This window comes from Macaca mulatta, chromosome 14 (assembly GCF_049350105.2).
Source record: "Macaca mulatta isolate MMU2019108-1 chromosome 14, T2T-MMU8v2.0, whole genome shotgun sequence".
Taxonomy (NCBI): Eukaryota; Metazoa; Chordata; class Mammalia; order Primates; family Cercopithecidae; genus Macaca; species Macaca mulatta.
In genome coordinates, this window is record NC_133419.1 from 60507252 (window position 1) to 60520565 (window position 13314).

The window sequence follows — 13314 nt, forward strand, 5'->3', positions numbered from 1 at the left end:
ATATCCTCCGATAACAAAGAGAAAGAAGCTTTATAAGAAACATCTTGGTGTTCTGTGAAATCATCTCACAGAGTTACAGCTTTCCCCTCAAGAAGCCTTTCGCTAAGACAGTTCTTTTGGATTTTGCACAGTGATATTTGGAAGCCCGTAGTGGGCTATGGTGAAAAAGGAAATATCCTCAGATGAAATCTGGATGGAAGCTTTCTGAGAAACTGCTTAGTGTTCTGTGAATTCATCTCACAGGGTTACAGATTTTACCTCAAGAAGCCGCTCGCTAAGCCTGTTCTTCAGGAATTCGTAAAATGATATTGGGAAGCCCATAGAGGGCTATGGTGAAAAAGATAATTTCCTCAGAGAAAAACTGGAAGGAAGCTCTCTGAGAAATTGCTTTATGATGTGTGACTTCCACTCACAGAAATACATCTGTATTTCGTGGATCTCTTTGCTAGCATTATTTCTGTGGAATCTGAGAACAGATATTTCGGATCCCTTTGAAGACTATAGGGCCAAAGGAAACATCCTCCGATAACAAAGAGAAAGAAGCTTTCTGAGAAACTTCTTAGTGTTCTGTGAAATCATCTCACAGAGTTACAGCTTTCCCCTCAAGAAGCCTTTCGCTAAGACAGTTCTTGTGGAATTTGCAAAGTGATATTTGGAAGCCCCTAGATGGCTATGGTGAAAAAGGAAATATCCTCAGATGAAATCTGGAAAGAAGCTTTCTGAGAAACTGCTTAGTGTTCTGTTAATTCATCTCACAGATTTACAGCTTTCCCCTCAAGAAGACGCCCGCTAAGCCTGTTCTTGTGGAATTCGGAGAGTGACATTGGGAAGCCCATAGAGGGCGATGGTAAAAGGAAAATATACTCAGAGAAAAACTGGAAAGAAGCTTTCTGAGAAACTGCTTTGTGATGTGTGACTTCCACTCACAGAGTTACATCTAAATTTCATGGATCTCTTTGCTAACCTTATTTCTGTGGAATCTGAGAACAGATTTTCGGATCGCTTTGAAGACTCTAGGGCCAAAGGAAATATTCTCCGATAACAAAGAGAAGGAAGCTTTCTGTGAAACGTCTTGGTGTTCTGTGAAATCATCTCACAGAGTTACAGCTTTCCCGTCAAGAAGCCGCTCGCAAGACAGTTCTTGTGGAATTTGCAAAGTGATATTTTGATGCCCGTAGAGGTCTATGGTGAAAAAGGCAATATCCTCAGAGGAAATTTGGAAAGAAGCTTTCTGAGAAACTGCTTAGTGTTCTGTGAATACATCTCACAGAGTTACAGCTTTCTCCTCAAGAAGCCGCTCGCTAAGCCTGTTCTTGTGGAATTCGAAAAGTGATATTTGTAAGCCCATAGAGGGTTATAGTGAAAAAGAAAATACCCTCAGAGTAAAACTGGAAAGAAGCTCTGAGAAACTGCTTTGTGATATCTGACTTCCACTCGCAGAGTTACATCTGTATTTCGTGGATCTCTTTGCTAGCCTTATTTCTGTGGAATCTGAGAACAAATATTTCGTATCCCTTTGAAGACCCTAGGGCCAAAGGAAATATCCTCCGATAAGAAAGAGAAAGAAGCTTTCTGAGAAATTTCTTGGTGTTCTGTGAAATTATCTCTCACAGTTACAGCTTTCCACTCAAGAAGCGTTTCGCTAAGACCGTTCTTCTGGAATTTGCAAAGTGATGTTTGGAAGCCCGTAGAGGGCTATGGTGAAAAAGGAAATATCCTCAGATGAAATCTGGAAAGAAGCTTTCTGAGAAATTGCTTAGTGTTCTTTGAATTCATCTCACAGAGTTACAGCTTCCTCCTCTAGAAGCCGATCGCTATGCCTGTTCCTGTGGAATTCTCAAAGGGATATTTGGAAGCCCATAGAGGGCTATGGTGAAAAAGAAAATATCCTCAGATGAAATCTGGGAAGAAGCTTTCTGAGAAACTGCTTAGTGTTCTGTCAATTCATCTCACAGGGTTACAGCTTTACCCTCAAGAAGCCGCTCGCTAAGCCTGTTCTTGTGGAATTTGCAAAGTGATATTGGGAACCCCTAGAGGGCTATGGTGAAAAAGAAAATATCCTCAGATGAAATCTGGAGAGAAGCTTTCTGATAAACTGCTTTGTGATGTGTGACTTCCACTCACAGAGTTACATCTGTATTTCGTGTATCTCTTTGCCAACCTTATTTCTGTGGAATCTGAGAACAGATATTTCGGATCCCTTTGAAGACTCTAGGTCCAAAGGAAATATCATCCGATAACGAAGAGAAAGAAGCTTTCTAAGAAACTTCTTGTGGTTCTGTGAAATCATCTCACAGAGTTACGGCTTTCCCCTTAAGAAGACTTTCGCTAAGAAAGTTGTTTTGTAATTTGCACAGTGATATTTTGAAGCCCGTAGAGGGCTATGGTGAAAAAGGAAAAAACCTTAGATGAAATCTGGGAAGAAGCTTTCTGAGAAACTGCTCAGTGTTCTGTGAATTCATCTCACAGGGTTACAGGTTTCCCCTCAAGAAGCCGCTCGCTAAGCCTGTTCTTCAGGAATTCGCAAAGTGTTATTTGGAAGCCCATAGAGTGCCATGGTGAAAAAGAAAATATCCTCAGAGAAAAACTGGAAAGAAACTTTCTGAGAAACTGCTTTGTGATGTGTGACTTCAACTCACAGAGTTACGTCTGTATTTCATGGATCTCTTTGCTAGCCTTATTTTTGTGGAATCTGAGAACAGATATTTCGGATCCTTTTGAAGAGGATAGGGCCAAAGGAAATATCCTCCGATAACAAAGAGAAAGAAGCTTTCTGAGAAACTTCTTTGTGTTCTGTGAAATCATCTGACAGAGTTACAGCTTTCCCCTCAGAAGCCGCTCGCAAAGCCTGTTCTTGGGGAATTTGCAAAGTGATATTGGGAAGCCCGTAGAGGGCTATGGTGAAAAAGAAATTATCCTCAGAGAAAATTGGAAAGAAGCTTTCTGAGAAACTGCTTTGTGATGTGTGACTTCCACTCACAGAGTTACATCCGTATTTCGTGGATCTCTTTGATAGCCTTATTTCTGTGGAATCTGAGAACGGTTATTTGGGATCCCTTTGAAGACTATAGGGCCAGAGGGAATATCCTCCGATAACAAAGAGAAAGAAGCTTTCTGAGAAACTTCTTGGTGTTCTGTGAAATCATCTCACAGAGTTACAGCTTTCCAATCAAGAAGCCTTTCGCTAAGACAGTTCTTTTGGAATTTGCACAGTGATATTTGGAAGCCCATAGTGGGCTACGGTGAAAAAGGAAATATCCTCAGATGAAATCTGGAAAGAAGCTTTCTGAGTAACTGCTTAGTGTTCTGATCATTCATCTCCCAGAGTTACAGATTTCCCCTCAAGAAGCCGCTCGCTAAGCCTGTTCTTCTAGAATTCGCAAAGTCATATTGGGAAGCCGTTAGAGGGCTATGTTGAAAAAGAAAATATCATCAGAGAAAAACTGGAAAGAAGCTTTCTGAGAAACTGCTTTGTGATGTGTGACTTCCACTAACAGATTTAATCTGTATTTCGTGGATCTCTTTGCTAGATTTATTTCTGTGGAATATGAGAACCGCTATTTCGAATCCCTTTGAAGACTATAGGGCCAAAGGAAATATCCTTCGATAACAAAGAGAAAGAAGCTTTCTGAGAAACTTCTTGGTGTTCTGTGAAATCATCTCACAGAGTTACAGCTTTCCACTCAAGAAGCCTTTCGCTAAGACAGTTCTTTTGGAATTTGCACAGTGATATTTGGAAGCCCGTAGAGGGCTATGGTGAAAAAGGAAATATCCTCAGATGAAATCTGCAAAGAAGCTTTCTGAGAAACTGCTTAGTGTTCTGTGAATTCATCTCACAGGGTTACAGCTTTCCCCTCAAGAAGCTGCTCCATAGCCTGTTCTTCAGGAATTCACAAAGTGATATTGGGAAGCCCAGAGAAGGCTATGGTGAAAAAGAAAATATTCTCAGAGAAAAACTGGAAAGAAACTTTCTGAGAGACTTCTTTGTGATGTGTGACTTCCAGTCACAGAGTTACATTGTATTTCGTGGATGTCTTTGCTAGCCTTATTTCTGTGGAATCTGAGAACAGATATTTCGGATACCTTTGGAGACTATAGGGCCAAAGGAAATATCCTCCGATAACAAAGAGAAAGAAGCTTTCTGAGAAACTTCTTGGTGTCCTGTGGAATCATCTCACAGAGATACAGCTTTCCCCTCAAGAAGCCGTTCGCTAAGACAGTTGTTGTGGAATTTGCAAGGTGATATTTGTAAGCCCATAGAGGGCTACGGTGAAAAAGGAAATATCCTCAGATGAAATCTGGAAAGAAGCTTTCATAGAAACTGCTTAGTGTTCTGTTAATTCATCTAACAGAGTTACACCTTTCCCCTCAAGAAGCCGCTCGCTAAGCCTGTTCTTGTGGAATTCGCAAGGTGATATTGGAAAGCCGATAGAGGGTTATGTTGAAAAAGAAAATATCACAGATAAAAACGGGAAAGAAACTTTCGGAGAAACTGCTTTGTGATGTGTGACTTCCACTCACAGAGTTACATCTGTATTTCGTGGATCTCATTGCTACCCTTATTTCTGTGGAATCTGAGAACAGATATTTCGAATCCCTTTGAGGACTAGAGGGCCAAAGGAAATATCCTCCGATAACAAAGAGAAAGAAGCTTTCTGAGAACCTCTTGGTGTTCTGTGAAATCATCTCACAGAGTTACAGCTTTTCCCTCAAGAAGCCTTTCGCTAAGACAGTTCTTCTGGAATTTGCAAAGTGATATTTGGAAGCCCGTAGAGGGCTATGGTGAAAAAGGAAATATCCTCAGATGAAATCTGGAAAGAATCTTTCTGAGAAACTGCTTAGTGTTCTGTGAATTCATCTCTCAGAGTTACAGCTTTCCCCTCAAGAAGCCACCCGCTAAGTCTGTCCTTGTGGAATTCGCAAAGTAATATTGGGAAGCCCATAGAGGGCTATGGTGAAAAAGAAAATATCCTCAGAGAAAAACTGGAAAGAATCTCTCTGAGAAACTGCTTTGTGATGTGTGACTTCCACTCACAGTGTTGCATCTGTATTTCGTGGATGTCTTTGCTATCCTTATATCTGTGGAATCTGAGAACAGATATTTCGGATCCCTTTGAAGACTATAGGGCCAAAGGAAATATCCTCCGATAACAAAGGGAAAGAAGCTTTCTGAGACACTTCTTGATGTTCTGTGAAATCATCTCACAGAGTTACAGCTTTCACCTCAAGAAGCCTTACGCTAAGAGAGTTTTTGTGGAATTTGCAAAGTGATATTTGGAAGCCCATAGAGGGCTATGGTGAAAAAGGAAATATCTTCAGATGAAATCTGGAAACAACCTTTCCGAGAAACTGCTTAGTGTTCTGTTAATTCATCTCACAGAATTACATCTGTATTTCGTGGATCTCTTTGCTAGCCTTATTTCTGTGGAATCTGAGAACAGATATTTCGGATCCCTTTGAAGATTCTAGGGCCAAAGTAAATATCCTCCGATAACAAAGAGAAAGAAGCTTTCTGAGAAACTGCTTAGTGTTCTGTTAATTCATGTCACAGAGTTACAGCTTTCCCCTCAAGGAGCCGCTCCCTAAGCCTGTTCTTGTGGAATTCGCAAAGTGATATTGGGAAGCCCATATATGGCTATGGCTAAAAGAAAATATCCTCAGAGAAAAACTGGAAAGAAGCTTTCTGAGAAACTGCTTTGTGATGTGTGACTTCCACACACAGAGTTACATCTGTATTTCGTGGATCTCTTTGATAGCCTGAATTCTGTGGAATCTGTGAACAGATATTTCGGATACCTTTGAAGACTGTAGGGCCAAAGGAAATATCCTCCGATAACAAAGAGAAAGAAGCTTTCTGAGAAACTTCTTGGTGTTCTGTGAAATCATCTCACAGAAATACAGCTTTCCCCTCAGGAAGCCTTTCGCTAAGACAGTTCTCTTGGAATTTGCACAGTGATATTTGGAAGCCTGTAGAGGGCTACGCTGAAAAAGGAAATATCCTCAGATGAAATCTGCAAAGAAGCTTTCTGAGAAACTGCTTAGTGTTCTGTGAATTCATCTCACAGGGTTACAGCTTTCCCCTCAAGAAGCTGCTCGCTAAGACTGTTCTTCAGGAATTCACAAAGTGATATTGGGAAGCCCAGAGAAGGCTATAGTGAAAAAGAAAATATTCTCAGAGAAAAACTGGAAAGAAACTTTCTGAGAAACTTCTTTGTGATGTGTGACTTCCACTCACAGAGTTACATCTGTATTTCGTTTATCTATTTCCTAGCCTTATTTCTGTGGAATCTGAGAACAGATATTTCGGATACCTTTGAAGACTATAGGGCCAAAGGAAATATCCTCCGATAACAAAGAGAAAGAAGCTTTCTGAGAAACTTCTTGGTGTTCTGTGAAATCATCTGACAGAGATACAGCTTTCCCCTCAAGAAGCCGTTCGCTAAGACAGTTGTTGTGGAATTTGCAAGGTTATATTTGTAAGCCCATAGAGGGCTATGGTGAAAAAGGAAATATCCTCAGATGAAATCTGGAAAGAAGCTTTCGTAGAAACTGCTTAGTGTTCTGTGAATTCATCTAACAGAGTTACACCTTTACCCTCAAGAAGCCGCTCGCTAAGCCTGTTCTTGTGGAATTCGCAAAGTGATATTGGGAAGCCCATAGAGGGCTATGTTGAAAAAGAAAATATCATCAGATAAAAACGGGAAAGAAGCTTTCGGAGAAACTGCTTTGTGATGTGTGACTTCCACTCACAGAGTTACATCTATATTTCGTGGATCTCTGTGCTAGCCTTACTTCTGTGGAATCTGAGAACAGATATTTCGGATCCCTTTGAATACTCTAGGGCCAAAGGAAATATCCTCCGATAACAAAGAGAAGGAAGCTTTCTGAGAAACTTCTTTGTGTTCTGTGAAATCATCTCACAGAGTTACAACTTTCCCCTCAAGAAGCCTTTCGCTAAGACAGTGCTTGTGGAGTTTGCAAAGTGATATTTGGAAGCCTGTAGAGGTCTATGGTGAAAAAGGCAATATCCTCAGATGAAATATGCAAAAATGCTTTCTGAAAAACCTCTTTGTGTTCTGTGAATTCATCTCACAGATTTACAGCTTTCCCCTGAAGAAGCTGCTCGCTTAGCCTGTTCTTGTGGAATTCGCAAAGGGATATTGGGAATCCCGCAGAGGGCTACGGTTAAAAAGAAAATATCCTCAGAGAAAAATTGGAAAGAAGCTTTCTGGGAAACTGCTTTGTGATATGTGACTTCCACTCACAGAGTTACATCTGTATTTCGAGGATCTCTTTGCTAGCCTTATTGCTTTGGAATCTGAGAACAGATATTTCGGATCCCTTTGAAGATCATAGGGCCAAAGGAAATATCCTCCGATAACAAAGAGAAAGAAGCTTTCTGAGAAACTTCTTTGTGTTCTGTGAAATCATCTCACAGAGTTACAGCTTTCCCCTCAAGAAGCCTTTTGCTAAGACAGTTCTTGTGGAATTTGCAAAGTGATATTTGGAAGCCCATAGAGGACTATGGTGAAAAAGGAAATATCCTCAGATGAAATCTGGAAAGAATCTTTCTGAGAAACTGCTTAGTGTTCTGTGAATTCATCTCACAGAGTTACAGCTTTCCCCTCAAGAAGCCGCTCGCTAAGCCTGTTCTTGTGGAATTCACAAAGTGATATTGGGAAGCCCATGGAGGGCTATGGTGAAAAAGAAAATGTCCTGGGGGCGGAGCAAGATGGCCGAATAGGAGCAGCTCCAGTCTCCAACTCCCAGCGCCAGCGACACAGAAGACCGGTGATTTCTGCATTTTCAACTGAGGTACTGGGTTCATCTCACTGGGGAGTGCCGGACGATCAGAGCTGGTCAGCTGCTGCAGCCCGACCAGCGAGAGCTGAAGCAGGGCGAGGCATTGCCTCACCTGGGAAGCGCAAGGGGGAAGGGAGTCCCTTTTCCTAGCCAGGGGAACTGAGACACACAACACCTGGAAAATCGGGTAACTCCCACCCCAATACTGCGCTTTAGGAAACAGGCACACCAGGAGATCATATCCCACACCTGGCCGGGAGGGTCCCACACCCACGGAGCCTCCCTCGTTGCTAGCGCAGCAGTCTGTGATCTACCGGCAAGGCAGCAGCGAGGCTGGGGGAGGGGCGCCCGCCATTGCTGAGGCTTAAGTAGGTAAACAAAGCTGCTGGGAAGCTCGAACTGGGTGGAGCTCACAGCAGCTCAAGGAAACCTGCCTGTCTCTGTAGACTCCACCTCTGGGGACAGGGCACAGTAAACTAAGACACACAGACACCTCTGCACAGACGCAAACGACTCTGTCTGACAGCTTTGAAGAGAGCAGTGGATCTCCCAACACGGAGGTTGAGATCTGAGAAGGGACAGACTCCCTGCTCAAGTGGGTCCCTGACCCCTGAGTAGCCTAACTGGGAGACATCCCCCACTAGGGGCAGTCTGACACCCCACACCTCACAGGGAGGAGTACACCCCTGAGAGGAAGCTTCCAAAGCAAGAATCAGACAGGTACACTCGCTGTTCAGAAATATTCTATCTTCTGCAGCCTCTGCTGCTGATACCCAGGCAAACAGGGTCTGGAGTGGACCTCAAGCAATCTCCAACAGACCTACAGCTGAGGGTCCTGACTGTTAGAAGGAAAACTATCAAACAGGAAGGACACCTACACCAAAACCCCATCAGTACATCACCATCATCAAAGACCAGAGGCAGATAAAACCACAAAGATGGGGAAAAAGCAGGGCAGAAAAGCTGGAAATTCAAAAAATAAGAGCGCATCTCCCCCGGCAAAGGAGCGCAGCTCATCGCCAGCAACGGATCAAAGCTGGACGGAGAATGACTTTGACGAGATGAGAGAAGAAGGCTTCAGTCCATCAAATTTCTCAGAGCTAAAGGAGGAGTTACGTACCCAGCGCAAAGAAACTAAAAATCTTGAAAAAAAAGTGGAAGAATTGATGGCTAGAGTAATTAATGCAGAGAAGGTCCTAAACGAAATGAAAGAGATGAAAACCATGACACGAGAAATACGTGACAAATGCACAAGCTTCAGTAACCGACTCGATCAACTGGAAGAAAGAGTATCAGCGATTGAGGATCAAATGAATGAAATGAAGCGAGAAGAGAAACCAAAAGAAAAAAGAAGAAAAAGAAACGAACAAAGCCTGCAAGAAGTATGGGATTATGTAAATAGACCAAATCTACGTCTGATTGGGGTGCCTGAAAGTGAGGGGGAAAATGGAACCAAGTTGGAAAACACTCTTCAGGATATCATCCAGGAGAACTTCCCCAACCTAGTAGGGCAGGCCAACATTCAAATCCAGGAAATACAGAGAACGCCACAAAGATACTCCTCGAGAAGAGCAACTCCAAGACACATAATTGCCAGATTCACCAAAGTTGACATGAAGGAAAAAATCTTAAGGGCAGCCAGAGAGAAAGGTCGGGTTACCCACAAAGGGAAGCCCATCAGACTAACAGCAGATCTCTCGGCAGAAACTCTACAAGCCAGAAGAGAGTGGGGGCCAATATTCAACATTCTTAAAGAAAAGAATTTTAAACCCAGAATTTCATATCCAGCCAAACTAAGTTTCATAAGTGAAGGAGAAATAAAATCCTTTACAGATAAGCAAATGCTTAGAGATTTTGTCACCACTAGGCCTGCCTTACAAGAGATCCTGAAGGAAGCACTCAACATGGAAAGGAACAACCGGTACCAGCCATTGCAAAAACATGCCAAAATGTAAAGACCATTGAGGCTAGGAAGAAACTGCATCAACTAATGAGCAAAATAACCAGTTAATATCATAATGGCAGGATCAAGTTCACACATAACAATATTAACCTTAAATGTAAATGGACTAAATGCTCCAATTAAAAGACACAGACTGGCAAACTGGATAAAGAGTCAAGACCCATCAGTCTGCTGTATTCAGGAGACCCATCTCACACGCAGAGACATACATAGGCTCAAAGTAAAGGGATGCAGGAAGATTTACCAAGCAAATGGAGAACAAAAAAAAGCAGGGGTTGCAATACTAGTCTCTGATAAAACAGACTTTAAACCATCAAAGATCAAAAGAGACAAAGAAGGCCATTACATAATGGTAAAGGGATCAATTCAACAGGAAGAGCTAACTATCCTAAATATATATGCACCCAATACAGGAGCACCCAGATTCATAAAGCAAGTCCTTAGAGACTTACAAAGAGACTTAGACTCCCATACAATAATAATGGGAGACTTCAACACTCCACTGTCAACATTAGACAGATCAACGAGACAGAAAGTTAACAAGGATATCCAGGAATTGAACTCATCTCTGCAGCAAGCAGACCTAATAGACATCTATAGAACTCTCCACCCCAAATCAACAGAATATACATTCTTCTCAGCACCACATCATACTTACTCCAAAATTGACCACGTAATTGGAAGTAAAGCACTCCTCAGCAAATGTACAAGAACAGAAATTATAACAAACTGTCTCTCAGACCACAGTGCAATCAAACTAGAACTCAGGACTAAGAAACTCAATCAAAACCGCTCAACTACATGGAAACTGAACAACCTGCTCCTGAATGACTACTGGGTACATAACGAAATGAAGGCAGAAATAAAGATGTTCTTTGAAACCAATGAGAACAAAGATACAACATACCAGAATCTCTGGGACACATTTAAAGCAGTGTGTAGAGGGAAATTTATAGCACTAAATGCCCACAAGAGAAAGCAGGAAAGATGTAAAATTGACACTCTAACATCGCAATTAAAAGAACTAGAGAAGCAAGAGCAAACACATTCGAAAGCTAGCAGAAGGCAAGAAATAACTAAGATCAGAGCAGAACTGAAGGAGATAGAAACACAAAAAACCCTCCAAAAAATCAATGAATCCAGGAGTTGGTTTTTTGAAAAGATCAACAAAATTGACAGACCACTAGCCAGACTAATAAAGAAGAAAAGAGAGAAGAATCAAATCGACGCAATTAAAAATGATCAAGGGGATATCACCACCGACCCCACAGAAATACAAACTACTATCAGAGAATACTATAAACACCTCTACGCAAATAAACTGGAAAATCTAGAAGAAATGGATAATTTCCTGGACACTTACACTCTTCCAAGACTAAACCAGGAAGAAGTTGAATCCCTGAATAGACCAATAGCAGGCTCTGAAATTGAGGCAACAATTAATAGCCTACCAACCAAAAAAAGTCCAGGACCAGATGGATTCACAGCTGAATTCTACCAGAGGTACAAAGAGGAGTTGGTACCATTCCTTCTGAAACTATTCCAATCAATAGAAAAAGAGGGAATCCTCCCTAACTCATTTTATGAGGCCAACATCATCCTGATACCAAAGCCTGGCAGAGACACAACAAAAAAAGAGAATTTTAGACCAATATCCCTGATGAACATCGATGCAAAAATCCTCAATAAAATACTGGCAAACCGGATTCAGCAACACATCAAAAAGCTTATCCACCATGATCAAGTGGGCTTCATCCCTGGGATGCAAGGCTGGTTCAACATTCGCAAATCAATAAACATAATCCAGCATATAAACAGAACCAAAGACAAGAACCACATGATTATCTCAATTGATGCAGAAAAGGCTTTTGACAAAATTCAACAGCCCTTCATGCTAAAAACGCTCAATAAATTCGGTATTGATGGAACGTACCTCAAAATAATAAGAGCTATTTATGACAAACCCACAGCCAATATCATACTGAACGGGCAAAAACTGGAAAAATTCCCTTTGAAAACTGGCACAAGACAGGGATGCCCTCTCTCACCACTCCTATTCAACATAGTGTTGGAAGTTCTGGCTAGGGCAATCAGGCAAGAGAAAGAAATCAAGGGTATTCAGTTAGGAAAAGAAGAAGTCAAATTGTCCCTGTTTGCAGATGACATGATTGTATATTTAGAAAACCCCATTGTCTCAGCCCAAAATCTCCTTAAGCTGATAAGCAACTTCAGCAAAGTCTCAGGATACAAAATTAATGTGCAAAAATCACAAGCATTCTTATACACCAGTAACAGACAAACAGAGCCAAATCAGGAATGAACTTCCATTCACAATTGCTTCAAAGAGAATCAAATACCTAGGAATCCAACTTACAAGGGATGTAAAGGACCTCTTCAAGGAGAACTACAAACCACTGCTCAGTGAAATCAAAGAGGACACAAACAAATGGAAGAACATACCATGCTCATGGATAGGAAGAATCAATATTGTGAAAATGGCCATACTGCCCAAGGTAATTTATAGATTCAATGCCATCCCCATCAAGCTACCAATGAGTTTCTTCACAGAATTGGAAAAAACTGCTTTAAAGTTCATATGGAACCAAAAAAGAGCCCGCATCTCCAAGACAATCCTAAGCCAAAAGAACAAAGCTGGAGGCATCACGCTACCTGACTTCAAACTATACTACAAGTCTACAGTAACCAAAACAGCATGGTACTGGTACCAAAACAGAGATATAGACCAATGGAAGAGAACAGAGTCCTCAGAAATAACACCACACATCTACAGCCATTTGATCTTTGACAAACCTGAGAGAAACAAGAAATGGGGAAAGGATTCCCTATTTAATAAATGGTGCTGGGAAAATTGGCTAGCCATAAGTAGAAAGCTGAAACTGGATCCTTTCCTTACTCCTTATACGAAAATTAATTCAAGATGGATTAGAGACTTAAATGTTAGACCTAATACCATAAAAATCCTAGAGGAAAACCTAGGTAGTACCATTCAGGACATAGGCATGGGCAAAGATTTCATGTCTAAAACACCAAAAGCAACAGCAGCAAAAGCCAAAATTGACAAATGGGATCTCATTAAACTAAAGAGCTTCTGCACAGCAAAAGACACTACCATCAGAGTGAACAGGCAACCTACAGAATGGGAGAAAATTTTTGCAATCTACTCATCTGACAAAGGGCTAATATCCAGAACCTACAAAGAACTCAAACAAATTTACAAGAAAAAAACAAACAACCCCATCAAAAAGTGGGCAAAGGACATGAACAGACATTTCTCAAAAGAAGACATTCATACAGCCAACAGACACATGAAAAAATGCTCATCATCACTGGCCATCAGAGAAATGCAAATCAAAACCACCATGAGATACCATCTCACACCAGTTAGAATGGCAATCATTAAAAAGTCAGGAAACAACAGGTGCTGGAGAGGATGTGGAGAAATAGGAACACTTTTACACTGTTGGTGGGATTGTAAACTAGTTCAACCATTATGGAAAACAGTATGGCGATTCCTCAAGGATCTAGAA